The following is a 13,887-nucleotide window of genomic DNA, read 5'->3' on the forward strand; positions in this document are numbered from 1 at the left end:
GTTTCCGTCTTTGTATATGACCTCGGTCTCAGCAAATCAATTATGTTCGACAATGATCGTTCTAATGTATGTGTCTATAACACAATGACGTTTATTCATTGTAGGTATGCTCTCAAACAGTATTACAGTACCCACAACGTTAGTCTTGACATTCCTATCGTGTTCTATCGTGTGTGTATCGTATTGTATCGTGCGTGTATCATATATATCGTATCGTGCGTGTATCATATCGTTTTGCGTTGATCAGGTTTTCCGTTTTCTATCGTGTTTTGCATTTATCAGGTCTATCGTGTATCGTATTTTGCGTGTATCAGGTTTTCCGTTTATCTTGACAATCGTTTATTGTGTAGCTTCAGAAACTATTGGGATTGTATATTAAAGTCTTTTGAAAAAGTATGATACTTTTCGAAAGCTTTTTTCGTTTTGTCAAAAAAGCTATTTTTAGGAATCGAGGAAAGACAGTATATTTGAAGGAGAACATAAAGCTTTCGATTTTAAGGCAGAAGAAAAGTTATTTGTCTGACCAGAGTGGATGAAAAGTTATCACAATTTCATTCTAAGTAGTCTGGAAAGTAAGCAGTGGTGTGCCGAGCAAAGCGAAGCGGAGCGAAGCAAAGCGAGGACAGTAAATCTGAAAGTTCCTTCATCTGAAGTTCGTAAACATTTGCTTGTCTAGAAACAATTATTTGTAATTAACACTAACAAAGAAACAGGAAGCTCCGATTTGAAGGGAAAAACCAGTAAATTACATTGTTTATTACATATATTTTCATAAAGGCTCTTTTTCTTCCGATGTTTCCCCCTGTATTAAATTTATATACCAACTAATGAACTTGTGCGCGTCTCTGTAGCATCCGTGTTTTCACAGCAAACATTCTCGCTCGGGGACATTGTATTTCACACAATTAGAAGACTAAGTTTTGAAAGGGTGCAATGCTGGTGCATCTCCCAAAAGTCTGCTCAATTGGGCACGACTCAGCTGTGTGGGTTTTTACTTGTACATGTACACCTGTACATGTACCATATACCAATAGTCGTACGGGTAGATACTGGAAATTTGTGCCGGTTTTGATGACTATTTCAATTTTTTACATACTAAACACAAGAATTTTTAAGCATTTCAAAAGTGCAAATTTAAAAATGCCTGTTTTTTAGTTTCCCCCATAGTTTATTTATTTATTTTGTTTTGTTATTAGATATCAATTCAAATAAATATGTTCCAATTAGTTATGGCTATCAATTATCACTCATGGTGTATAAATGTCTAACATATGACGATATGGAGTAGTGCAGCGGTTTTTTTTTTAAGCGGTCATGATGAAAATACATGTAATTGTAATTGTTAAATGACCGGTGAACATAGAGCTTGTTGCAAAATAACCCCCTCCTCGCTACACACACAATATTACTTGGTTTTATTTCACATTCAAGATAATAGACATTAGAATAAGAGATCTACTGAAGCATGATATTACTATATTATATTACATTTAGATAATTCCCTGTATCATTTATATATCAAAATTAGGTAACAATATTTCAATTTTAGAATCATTGGCTGAAAAAATTCATATAGATATCTATCAAATAATGAATTAAAATCCGTATATACATTAGTTTCTGATCTTAGCTGTGATGACGTAAAGCAATTGATTCAAAATTATTTTTTAAAAGTACAACCGTGTATTAAAGGCATAGGGTCTATCTTTTATCTCAAAAATGACATCACAATATTTTGCAAGAAGAAATCCAAAAAACAAATTTGTAGTGTTAATTATTAGTTATCTATAGCTGTAGCGCTTTGAAATTGAAATCATTTTGACGTTTTAGCCCTTTGTAAAAAATTTTGTCTGGAGGATAATATATTAAACTGGTACCCCGTTGATTGGTGACTACACACAAACACAAGAGATGGAAAGTCAAAAGGGTACCAGTTTAGGCAAGCAATTTGTACTTACTATCGTATCCATTGTGTTTGTAAACATTCTGAAGAACTTTTTGTGATTTTCTAGTTATGTTCTTAAATTTCGCCACCTTTTTGAAACATGCAAAATTTCACCAATATCTTAGACCTTATGTCTTTAAAGAAATTATACGTATTAGGTATATTATAAATATTAAAATCCTTCAGTATTAGTATCAACATAATGTAATTATGTTGTAGGTATCACCATTTCATTCTGTCTAAATCGCTTTTAAATTTACAACATTTCCATCAGGTTTTCCGATTATCTTGAAGATCGTTTATCGTGTTTTGTGTTGATCGGGTCTATCGTGAAGATCGTTTATCAGGTTTTGCGTTTATCAGGTTTATCGTGTATCCTATCGTATCGTGCGTGTATCCTATCGTATCGTGTGTGTATCCTATCCTATCGTGCGTGTATCGTGCTCCATCGTTTATCATGTCAAGAATAACGTTGAGGGTACTGTACCTCGTTTATTTTGCTGATTTTTTCTTCATTTCTTGGAGATTATATTATTAGTTATACAGATAGGTGTTATTTGGTACATAATTGGATTGTTGAAAAATTACAGTCAGTTATACCTTGTGATGTTTTAGCATGTGCGTCTTTAACGGAGTTCACTATCCATAGAACACGTTCATAATAAATTCTTGCTTAATTCTACTACGATATTAGATAAACGAATGTTTTATTGGATATGATAAGGTTTGATTATAACGAATTGTTTGCTGGACATGGTCGTCTGCAATAAACGTGTTATTATATTTTCAAAATCTGTCATGTTCTTGTCACTTTGGTAATGATTCCTTTACAATCTGTCATGTTCTTGTCACTTTGGTAATAATTCCTTTACAATCTGTCATGTTCTTGTCACTTTGGTAATAATTCCTTTACAATCTGTCATGTTCTTGTCACTTTGGTAATAATTCCTTTACAATCTGTCATGTTCTTGTCACTTTGGTAATAATTCCTTTACAATCTGTCATGTTCTTGTCACTTTGGTGATAATTCCTTTACAATCTGTCATGTTCTTGTCACTTTGGTAATAATTCCTTTACAATCTGTCATGTTCTTGTCACTTTGGTAATAATTCCTTTACAATCTTTAACCCGACACTGTAATCTAGCTATGGACATATTTGTAGTTTTCAAATTTCCTTAATTTCCGGTTCAAAGGTCAACCAATGAAAACTGACTGAACAACACGAGTATACATTTAACTAGACATTGGACATTCAAGTCTCAAGGGATAATCAGACTTGAATATAAACTCTTTAAAAGGATATTTCAAATTTATTTTACATATTGAGCCCCAGTTGTCAACACAATGAGACTATTTTTTTTTTAGACTTTATTCATGAGAATTGTTTTAGTTTGTCAAAGCAGATGTCAAGGAAACGTGTGCTGATCCTACGTGTATAATATATTTTATAGGTAAGAGTGGAATAGCATCACTAATTAGTAAATCCTTAGCATATATAACCAAGGAAATAAATATCTACTCCAGGTGGATCATTGGAGTATTCCAGAAAGGATAAATCTATTTGGTATTTACTTACCAGCAGATGGTAATCTGACTTTTGTGTTGGCAAACTTACTATTCTAGAAAGTTACACAATTACTACAGTTAATATCATCTTACAATTCAAAGACTATGGAATAAAAATCGGTAAAATATGTTGTGCAGCCTTGATTTACCTTTGCTAAAACATGCCTTTATTCATCACATTTTTCCATTTTTTTGTAGTTTACTCCCCCCCCCCCAAAAAAAAAATACTTTTTGATATATCTTTAAATCCGCTGAAGTCATGAAAAATGATTTTCACAAAAAATCTCCGTTAATGCCTTTGTGTGTACGTATATTTAATATATATTGCTGTGTAAATAAGTGATAGGGATCACGTGTTTGATGGGAACCATCCTAGTTCATCTTATGTTGGGCACTCAATGACTGTCAGATGATTAATAGCCTTGGGAATGTGTCAGTAGCCTCAAAAGAAGGACGGGGGGGATTAAAATAGATTATGTTTTAAACATAAGATTGAAACTGAATAAACTTTAATGAAATATCGATGATTCAAAGTTTTAAAAAAAATAGTGTAAGAAAATACATGCGTTTTAAATGTTGATTGACATAATGCAGTACGTCTAGAATGTCAAAGTATGGAAATGAAGAGGTTCTTAAACATTTCAAAAAGTCAAACAATGTACAAGTTTTAGAGTATCCACGTCAAAATATAGTGTATTTGATACTTTGAAATCTTAGATTAATCGCGTTGCACTAACTTTAAATTATGCTAATAAAATGCGTCAATTATAGAAGGTATACTTCCAACAAGTGTGATTAAATGTAGTAACGATATCAGTTCCAACTCTTCATAAAAATAAACTATGTATACTGTAATTCACATGGATTTACAATTAGACATACACTAAAGGCTATAACGTATCAGTTGATGTATTTGTCAAGCAAACTGATCATTGACATCGAATGTTTTCAAAACAATATATGCTTATATTCAGCTTGATATATGAATTCAATGTCAACAAAATATCATTCTATGAAATTAATTTTAACATAAGATTCCACATTTGATTTGAAAACAGGAAAACCACACCAAACACCAGTTAAGTTTTTTTGTTTTTTTTACATACATTTCACAAAGAACATATAAAATATCTAAAGACTGCATTAGTAATTTGTCAGAACTTGCGTACAAACCCATTGTGTATTATATGTAAAACCTATACTGTACCAATTTTGATGCACCAGATGTGCATTTCGACAAATTATGTCTCTTCAGTGATGCTCAACCGAAATGTTTGAAATCCGAAATAACAATGGAGTAAAATTCGTTTAAGGATAAGAGCTACGCATGAGGGAGATAATCCTGAATTTTGGAATGAATTTCTAAATTTTATAACAGCAATTAAATATACATCCGTATTTTCAAGCTAGTAACGAAGTGCTTAGCTACTGGGCTGTAGAGACCCTCGGGGACTAACAGTCCACCAGCAGATACCCCGACCCAGGGGTCATAATGTAAATCTTATTTGGTACCAATTTTGATGCACCAGATGGGCATAGATATGAAATAAAATATGTTCAAATAAATTTTTTTTTACAGAGTTGCAAGAATTAAACTTGTTGACTTCTAAAGTTCTACGGAAATTATATTGTAATTGTATTGTATTGATGAACGAGTATTCATACAACTTAAACAGTGATAGTATATGATTATGATACTTTTGTTTTCGTTATGTCACAATACTTAGACAACTTCGATATTCACTAAACGTAGTTTATGATACCTGTGATGGTATCTCAACATTCTTCTGCAACTTGAGTGTGATACAATTGTCGTACGTTGTTTATTGGAAACCTTAACGTTATTCATGACTAAAAGGGATCTTTGTTGCAAGATAGTTGAAATGCTAAAGTTATAATCGATGTACAATTGATGAAGTCAGTGTTTAGGGAAGTGGTAAAGAAACATTTGTTCAATAAGTTTACATATTGTGTCAATATAGTAAACATAGACGTAATTAATAACAATAGTTCATTGATACAAAACACGTGTCATGTAAACCATCTCAAAATTGAACTTAATCAGTGAAAAGTGAATATAATGACCAATTGCCAATCGCAGTAATCCCATGAACTGTAAAGATAACTAACAGTGATCAATCTTGTAACTCCTATAAGAAATGAAATTAGAGAATTGGACAAACATGGACCTCTGGATATAACTGATGTGGGATTGGGTACCTAGGAGGAGTAAAGATCCTCTGTAGATCAATCACATCCGCCATGAGGCATATATCTAAAAATTAATAATTTTAGGTTCATATTTTTCAAAGAAAGATAATCCAAATAAAGTTTCCTTACCCATACAATCACAACAGCACGTATCAGATGAACTATTCAGAAACCCAAATTATTGCATGTAACATGTATTTGTCTCTGCAAGAAGTAGTTTTATTCAAGGAATCCTTCAAAACTATTTCTGTTTGATGCAAATTTCTCATGGTAATATACAATGCATCTTTGTGGTAGATATGATTATAACCGCTTTCTTTATTCTTCACCTTTTCATAAGAGCTTTATTATCGGAAAACATAGCTCTATATATCATGAAAAACAACATACATAATCATTACTGGACATAAAACCGGAACTTCCTATGTAAAAAATCAAAGTACTAAAATACTGAGATTCGCAAGGCTTGAGTAGTAATTATATTGTATGGATAGACAACTTATGATAGTAATACTTACATATTAAAACAAAGTGTTGAATAATTTGTTCCAATTGCTAAGTAAAGGAGACCATAAAATATTGGAAGTTTGGAACACTTTTCTAAACACTTATAAATGCATACTTTGCCTGAATTTAAGATGGGTATTTCATCATAAAATATTTTCATGAAATGGAAACACAGGAACATTTTTTATATTAATTCATAGTGTTCGATTTAGTTCGATCCTTATTGAAAAATGATTTATAACCTATTGGGACTGTTAAATTAATGAAATTACCTCATTTTGCATTGATATACATATTTAGCTTAAAGCGTTTGCTGGAATAAATTACAAACTCTTTTTCATATGTGAAAAGTGCACCTTTTTATTAGATAACATGCAAGGTGAAGATAACGAACAGTGATCAATCTCATAACTCCTATAAGCAAAACAAAAAAGATAGTTGGGCAAACACGGACCCCTGGACACACCAGAGGTGGGATCAGGTGCCTAGGAGGAGTAAACATCCTCCCCTGTTGATCGGTCACACCCGCCGTGAGCCTTATATCTTGATCAGGTAAACGGAGTTATCCGCAGTCAAAATCAGTGTGCCAAGAACGGCTTAACAATCGATATGAAACACGTCAGACAGCATTTGACCCAATGCGAGGTTGTATTGACGAACTAGATCGTTATAACGACCATAGAATTTGCGAAATGCTGACTTCAATAGAGACTGTGGAAACCCCTGTGCCATCAACTTGTTTGTCAGTAGTTTACCTCGATTTAAAAACTGACTATACGCAGAACAAGCTGTTGCATATCGAATCAGTTGATAATGGAATATTGCTACATAAATATGGGAAGTTGATGATGGAGAAGCTGAAATCATCCCGTTTGTCATACAGTTGAGTTGTCAGTTTGCCGTTAATGTCTACTTTCAATAAAATATCTAAGTATGAAGCAGAAGAGGACGACTTTGTAATTCTAGAATCAATTTAACTGTTTACCTGATCAGGATATAGGGCTCACGGCGGGTGTGACCGGTCAACAGGGGATGCTTACTCCCCCAAGGCACCTGATCCCAACTTTGGTATGTCCAGGGGTTCGTGTTTGCCCAACTATTTATTTTGTATTGCTTATAGGAGTTGTGAGATTGATCACTGTTCGTTATCTTCACCTTGCATGTAGGAGACGAATATTATCAAAGTAAAAATCAGAACAAAAATAAAGATCATTTCACAAGGAGGTTTAGACATATACATTGTTCGTTATTTTCACCTTTCATACAGCTGAATACTTCATAACGGAAGTAAATATTGACAATATTATAGGGTTATTAGAGTGATATTAGTGAATATTGGCACGAATTGGCTGTGCAAATGCACGAGTTTGCGAGTGCATTTTGACAGCCAAAGAGTGCCAATATTCACCAATATAAGTTCAAAAACATTTCCATTATAAAGCTAAAGTATTTACAGCTTACTCCGGATATATTGAAATTCAAGGGACCAATCTGTTTCTTTCAATATAACCGAAGTTCAAAATAAGCGAAATCGGAAATGTCGACCGTATCGGAGGCTTCATCTGGCATCTCAATCCCGATTATGAAAGTAGAAATATGAATGTATTACATTACACAATTTACAATATTTAGATAATTGATTGAATTTAGTCCACTAAAGATTTTTATTTTTAAAAAAAAAATATGTGAGTTTTGTTAACTTTTGTTTCTTATTGAGCTGACCAAGAATGAATATTTCAATTTGCAATGTCTACACAAATGTCATCGTCTATTTTAAGTAGCGTCTGTTCATATATTTTTTTTCTATTATTATTATTATCAAATTTACACATACAATTTCAAGGTTGATTGTACATTTTCATCCGGAATTTCGTTTTTGTTCTCGTCGCTGATATTTCCCTTGCAGTATGTACATGTATATAATATCGGCAGAAAGTTCTTCCCGGAAAACGATCGCCGTGAAAACGTTTGATACACATGTACACGTATGTCTAACATCGGAATTCCAGAACCATTTTTAAAACAAAATAAAGCTCACCAATATAAGCAAGTGGCATCATGTTGTCTGTAAAGACATTGTCTTTGTCCGCGTTAAATGTTATTATATAGACTTTATTTGGAGATTTTAATGTGAACCCAGTCTTGCAAACGTATTTTTAATGCACTGTGATAGCGGTAAGGTTTTTGAAATTACTGGGGTTAAGTAAAATTATCATTTCAGATTTTGACTTCAAATTCTTATATCTATTGCAGTTATTAATTTGCATTTGGTGTCCAATGATAAAGTTTTCCTTTTTTGTGGGGAGGTCAAATTTTACAAACGATCCTGTCATCAAGCTGTGAAAGAGTGATTATACCCCACTGTTATTTTATTCCTATAAAAACATGCAACGAAAAATAATACATAGGAAACCAATTAACTGACACCTACCTGGGTAATTATGAGGCCACCAACCTGGACAACTACCATCACAGGTGACTTCAATATAGCCGTTATAAAAACAATACATTATCTACTCAGCGGACCGATAATTTATTTCAAAATAAGCGATATTTCAATATAAACGATTTCAATTGAACCAATATTTTAATGCAAAGAAAACAAGACACTGAGACTGGGGATTTTGTTTTACTTCAAAATAAGCGATATTTTGAAATAAGCGACATCAATATAATTGGAGTAAGCTGTAGTTGTCAAATCATATCACTTTTCACTCAAAATATTCCAAAACAGACGAGAACTCATCAATATTGGCATGTGAAGTGCAAGTGTACAATATCATCATGCATTTCTTAACTGTTCAATATTAAACTCGTCATTGATACTTGAAGCAAACTGATTTTGTGAATGGGGACATCATAATTTATGTTCAGTAAAACATTTTGTGTAAGTAAATGAATATGATATCAAATACCGGCTATGTCAGATTCGGGGGAGCGTCCTCTGTCATTTCGGCTTGTTTACGTCGTTACGGTAATGTCAATATTGAACGCTCATACTCGGATTGTTTCGGGCGCACACAATTTAAGCAATGCAAATTTAGCGTTCAATAAATTCTAAGGTTATTGAACGCTAACATTCTCTATATTTTATGCAGATTTTATAATATGCTATGACGTACTTTTTCCTGTGACGTCATATAGCTGGTCTACTTTTATATTCTTATGAGGTAGAATTTATTCAAAAAGCTTTTACATCAGAAGAAAAGATATGTTGTGATTTCCAGCTCGATATTCCGATACTTTTTTATCTAGCCTTGGGAATTTGAAAAAGGGAATATACTTTAGACAGTAAATTCCGTATTTTTTGAAGCGTTTAACTCCTGTGGTTTACTATAAAGCGTCGATTGATTTGAATACTAGTGAATAAGAGGATGTATGGATTTAATTGATGTTATACAATGAAACATTTCACCATTTATCTCATTTTTACGGCAGTTAATATGTGGTAGTACAAATCTATTCTTATTTATTTCTTATGCATTTATTCATTTTTTGTGTAATTATACTTTTGAAAAGTTTAGTAAATTTCGGATTGAGTAGGACTTCTACTTCGCATCGGATTGAATTGTTTGTCTTATGCGCATTGAATGGAGTTGATATTTTTGTAACGTTAAAGTTCATTTGTCATTATTCGCCTTTAACTATAAGTTACCGTTCAAACTGATTAAATCAGAGCATTGTACATTTTACTTCGAAGATCTAGCTGTCCAGCGTCAATCAGGTGCATCTTGTGGTACGTAAGAATCATATTTACTTAGGTCTTAACTTACTACAATATTTTTGTAAATGACTCTTATTCTTAATTACAACGTTTATAATTTATTGTATTTTTGCAGTTAAAGTTGTCTAAGTATATTTCCAGAATTTGTAAGTTCAAAGGTCAATTTCTTACATAACATATTTTTATATTATAAATGTATGCTGTATTTTGGTAACTTATTGTCACCAGTTCATCTAAATTATGAACTTGTACTTTTTGTCTAATACAATTGCTATTTGTTTTGCTTTTATGTCAATGACTTATACTTATACTTATATATTTCTACAAAAATAAACAACATAAAGCCGAATCTAGACTTCCCTTGCTGCTCAGTTACAAATATACAGAAATTCAGGTAGGGAAATACTACAAAAACTATGAGATTTTGTTTCAGGGTGTGAACCAGGCATTTCCATCCATTTTCCATTAGCATCAGACTACATAATCTTACTGTATTTATGACGTTTCGTATGAAGAATGATTTGGATGTCATTAAGCATTTTACATACATCATCTTGATGATTTGTCATACACGACTGGTCGTTATGGTGGACACTGGTAATGATTTATTGTACAATGAATTAAGTATTGTCGATTAATCCATTACTTGCATAATTAAAGTTCTCTACTAAATGCTGTATATCAAATGGTGGTACATCTAAGAGTTATTCCCCTTTAAATACTTTTAGAAGCTATTTTAAAGATCAAAATATTGTATATTATAACGTTTGAAAAACATCAAACTGTAAATGTAAAACTTATACGGTACCAATTCCATGCACCAGATGCGCATTTTGACAAATAATGTCTCTTCAGTGATGATCAGCCGAAATTTTCAAAATCCGAAATAACAAGTATAAATTTGTAAGAGCTATTTTAGGGAAAACAGAGTGCCAAAAAAGGAGTCAAATTCGTCTACGCATAAGAGCTATGCATGAGGGAGATAATCCTTAATTTTGAAATGAATTTTTAAATGTTATCCCAGCAATTAAATATACATCCGTATTTTGAAGCTAGTAACGTAGTACTTCGCCACTGGGATGTAGAGACCCCCGGGGACTAACAGTCCATCAGCGGAGATTTCGACCCAGAGGTCATAATGTAAAACTGATACGGTACCAATTTTGATGCACCAGATGCGCATTTCGACAAATGATATCTCTTCGGTGATGCTCAGCCGAAAATTTGGAAATCTGAAATAACAATTAAAAACTTGTAAGAGCTATTTTAGGGGGAAATGGAGTGCCAAAAAGTGGAGTCAAATTCGTTTAAGGATAAGAGCTATGCATGAGGGATATGATCCTTAATTTTGAAAAGAATTTCTAAATTTTATCACAGTAATTAAATATACATCCGTTTATTCCCTGATCGTAACATTTAGGGGGACTTTAAATTCTTCAGACGATACATTTTGAATTGCTTCTTCATCTCTCTTCATTACCTTCATAAACGAATTTCAAGGTGATTCAAAATAATTGCTGTGACAGTCGTTTAATGAATCAACTGAAAAGAACAATTATGCCATGAAATAGCAATAACGTTATTTTGGGTGGGGCCGAAAAATGAACTCGGTGCTCGTGCATTACTAGCCTGGTGTTCTTACCGCTTACTTACTCAGACAACTGTTGTATAAAACATAAGCGTGCATTACTAGCCAGCTGTTCTTACCGCTTACTTACTCAGACAACTGTTGTATAAAACATAAGCGTGCATTACTAGCCAGCTGTTCTTACCGCTTACTTACTCAGACAACTGTTGTATAAAACATAAGCGCGCATGACTAGCCAGCTGTTCTTACCGCTTACTTACTCAGACAACTGTTGTATAAAACATATGCGCGCATTACGATGTTATAGTGTGATAATTTAACCGTTACAGAGAATTACAGATACCTCTAGAGCTGTACAAATTGGATTGTGGTTATACAATAAATATTTCTGTTGTATCTCCTGCTCAGGTTTATTTGACACTTATTAATAGATTGACAGAGTGGGAAATTTGTGGAGTTCCTAACCTTGAATTTAGATCTTTTCCTAACATATTCATTACATTTTTCCGATTGATAATGTTTTACTCATGTAAAGATGTTACCCATCTGAAGATGAATTGTCAAATCTTTACTTATATTGTCAGTGTGGTCGCAGTGGTGTTTCTTTAGCCAACCAACACCTAACACGACATAAGACTTCTATTGTAAATTCATATCCAAAGACCAATGACTTTTATCTCAAAGCGTCATCGCAACGTATTTCCACGTTGAAAAACCACATGCACATGCTTTTTTTTCAACTTTTTTTTTGTTAACTCTAATGGCATACTTAGATTTCAGATGTATAATTATTATCAATATTTTACATTGACCTTGGCAATATCTGATAAGAAAACTAAAGATATACAACATACAATAAAAGATGTGTGGTATGACTTTCATGTTTCAAATATGTACTTTTTGTGGCAAGACATATCGTTTTATATCATAATTTGACCTCGTGCCGTGTGAACTACTTTGTGTAAAAAAAAATGCAGACACCATTTTCTTCATACCCAAAGTATGAATCTTCTCTCTTATAGATTCATTTCGACTAGATCTTTCATTTCCTATTTGATATTTGACCTTGTGATATTGAACGTTAGGTTTGATTCTAAACTCAAAACTTTAACCAAAATGTCCGGGTTTTTTTTTTGTTACCAAAGTGTATACCGTTTGGTTGTTCTTTGTTGCAATGGCATACTGTTTCACAACCAAACCTTGCTCTCTTACCTCCCTTTATAGATATTATAAAACACGTGGCTAGGTAACCAAAATCAGGTGTCGAGTTGACATTTTTTATGCCAAGTTCACAAGGCGCCCATTTAAAAGAATGGTGATTTCATTTTTTTCCGTTTATTGTCAGTTCTCCGGATGCTAACTTCACATGCCCAGCTGTCCAGGTCGATATGTATGGTTCCGTAATTTTACAACTACACTGTATCTAACTGTTTCTTACACTTCAAAGATATGAACACATGTACATCCTTGAGAGGGCTAATTTTGATGAAAGCCTGAACCATTGTACAATATATATAGCGTTCGAAATTAATTTTGATTCTGTTATAGAGCGAGGAATCGATTTCAGGACCATCTATGAAGGAGAAAAGGGAGAGATACAGAATTTGTCCAGGATTACGTATTTTTATTACAATATTATGGAATGTTGTAGAAAAAACTTTGAAATTAATATAAGATGTGATGAACAACAACGGACTGATGTGAAATGTGAACTTTTCAAGATTTTATATCGTATGTTTGTCAATTATTTCCTACTTTGTTCCAGTGTACCTCATACCATTTCTCGAAAGGAAGATGCTTCTGTATTGGAGAAGAGGCTGATAATGTTACTTTATTGCGACACATAATATGGCTCAAAATCTCAACGAGTCATTTAAGTTTTATGGAAATCAACGAAACAATGTGAAATTTATAGGTCAGAGCTCTCTTCCTCTAGTTTCAATCAGATCAGGATTCACTTTGTGAAGTGCTGTTATCAATGAAGATAAATTATTAGCACGTGGCCAAAATATCCGTTGTTTTTAAAGAGTGTGCAAAATGAGAGCTTCATACAGCCACTCATTGTAAGTGGACACTTAAAAGACAGACGTCGTCGATCAAGAGCTGCACTTGGTGTACATGTATTTAGGCCATTATATTCAGAAGCATTTTGTTATCAAGGTCTGGGTTCATTTAGGACATTCTCCATATGAGTGAAAAATTCCCGAGAGAAACGTTCAACGAGAAATATCAAGAACTTGATATATTCAAGATATAATCATATTTACATAATATTGTGTACAACAGACCATGCATTTCTACATAATATGGTGCATTCTACTAACAGATGTTCAGGTGAAAGTTGA

The 13,887-nt window shown here is 33.0% G+C and overlaps 1 protein-coding gene across 1 annotated transcript in view; it reads right to left on the bottom strand.

Moving 5' to 3' along the window:
* LOC125661075 (uncharacterized) overlaps nucleotides 1-13,887 on the bottom strand; it is a 277,053-nt gene that overhangs the window by 244,971 nt on the left and 18,195 nt on the right. The gene's annotated exons all lie outside the window — the stretch shown is intronic.

This window comes from Ostrea edulis, chromosome 8 (genome assembly GCF_947568905.1).
Source record: "Ostrea edulis chromosome 8, xbOstEdul1.1, whole genome shotgun sequence".
Classification (NCBI taxonomy): Eukaryota; Metazoa; Mollusca; class Bivalvia; order Ostreida; family Ostreidae; genus Ostrea; species Ostrea edulis.